The 2,022-nt window shown below is 47.0% G+C and overlaps 1 non-coding gene across 1 annotated transcript; it reads left to right on the plus strand.

The window, feature by feature from the left end:
* The first annotated feature begins 275 nt into the window (after positions 1 to 275).
* Positions 276 to 1,350, plus strand: LOC108336597 (uncharacterized). The gene is made up of 2 exons (XR_008250644.1): positions 276 to 404; positions 472 to 1,350. It is a non-coding gene; the product is annotated as an uncharacterized LOC108336597 (transcript).
* Positions 1,351 to 2,022: the final 672 nt, after the last annotated feature.

Genomic DNA, 2,022 nt, shown 5'->3' on the forward strand with positions numbered 1-2,022 from the left:
TACAAATATACTTTCTTACTATTTGAGTCCTATCATATGTTATTATATGAACGTAATCTGTTTAAAGTATATTATTCTATAGAAATTATTTACAATTTTTTGAAAGTGAGTTTTGATTACTCATTCTATTACTCGTATTGGTAATACGGATTACATCACTAGTAAAAAAAGGTTTTTTAACGCGCTATATACGTCTCGGTTTTACTGAAACCGAAGCTACTGAAACCGAAGCATATAAAAGCGTGCTGGCATTATCATAGTTTTAACGAAAGTATATGCCTCGGTTGTCCGAGAATCGATGCCTAAAGGGGGATACTGCCTCGGTTCTGAAAACAACCGAGTCAGAAAACTTTGATTCCACTTGCAAAAAGGACTTTTCACTTGACAACTTTTCTGATATAAAGGTTCTACCTCGGTTATCTGACCAACCGAGGCAGTAGAGGAGGTGAGAGAGGGTAAATCTGATATTAGATTTTCACCTCCACATTTTCTCTCGACCCAACCACCTCCCTCTTCTCTGACTCACTCTCATCAACCATTGTCAACCCCTCGTCCCTCCTCTACTTCTCCTCCATCGCCCCCCTCCTTTTCTTCACCATCGCCTTTGTCTCCTCCTCCATCTCCCCCCTCATTTTCTTCACCGCGCCCCTCCTCCTCCCTTCCCAACCCCAACACCGCCACCACCACCAACAACCCCAACACCACCAGGCGACGCCCAATGGTGCTCCCTCTGCGATCTCTTCTACCTCGTCTTCAAAAACGTCGACGACAAGCTCAAGCCACACATCGCCCTCTCCAATCTCTCCCTACCCTCCGACTGCGCCACCGCCATGGTCCTCTCCCGCCTCGCCCACGGCCTCTCCGCCAAAACCCTCACTACCCGCTACTCCCTCGATCCGTACCTCGTCTCCAAAATCACCAACATGGTCACCTGCCTCCTCGATCCGCTACCCGTTGGTCACCGCTGCCTCCTCGAGACCACCCAGGCCGTTGAGGAACTCACATCCCTCCCCAACATGTGCAGCGCCATCGACACCACCCCCGTCAACCTCCGCTCCACCCCCAAAAGCAACCCTAACCTCAACCCCTACCGCTGCCGCTACGGCTACCCCTCTCTTTTCCTCCAGGTCGTCTCCGATCACAAGATCTTCTGGGACGTCTGCGTCAAGGCCCCCAACGGCACCAACAACGCCACCCACTTCCGCGACAGCCTCCTCTACCGCCCTCTACTGCCCTTTCTCCTCTTCCTGATCTCTCCCAATGGGATGGGCACCCCCGCGCAGAACCTGTTCGATGAAATGCTCATGAAGGGAAGGAGTGTATGGGGCAGTGTTTGACTTTGCCAATCCACCGAGAGGTTCAATCCTGGTGAGGTTTCAAGTTGGCGTTAATTGGATTGCACTAAACATCCCTATTCCTTATAATTGGAAGCCTGAAGCTACTTGTGACACCAAACTAAGAAGGTACTTTGATTATGTGTTACAAAGTTAGTGTTGTTAAGGCTGGTGTAGTTGTTGTGCTGGTAGAATTGATGGTGTAGTTTTTGTGCTGGTAGAATTGATGGTGTAGTTGTTGTGCTCTCAGCCTCATCATTTTGTTTGATGATTTCACACTTGTATATTTTGTGAATGAAATTGGTATACTTCAAAAGTAGATCATCATCTTTTGTTTACAATTTTTGGTTTCAATGCTTTGGAGCTTTGCTCAAATGATTGCTGATTGAGGAAAAAAAACTTAAACCCCCTCTATTGCAACCTCTGTTGTAGAAAGGTTGAGGAAAAAAAAATAAACTCTTCTACTACCTCGGTTCAACTAAAACCGAGGCATAAGAACCCTCTACTACCTCGGTTGTATTTCAACTGAGGCAAAAACATACACCTTTTTGACTCGGTTCAGAACCGAGGCAAAAAGGGATAGACTTTTTACCTCGCCAGTATTGCGGAACCGCTGTTTATGGACAAAAAATAATCGTTGTCGTTTCCCTTGACCGCACTAGTGGATGGATCAAGGTAGGGTGTGGTG

This window comes from Vigna angularis, chromosome 7 (genome assembly GCF_016808095.1).
Source record: "Vigna angularis cultivar LongXiaoDou No.4 chromosome 7, ASM1680809v1, whole genome shotgun sequence".
NCBI lineage: Eukaryota > Viridiplantae > Streptophyta > Magnoliopsida > Fabales > Fabaceae > Vigna > Vigna angularis.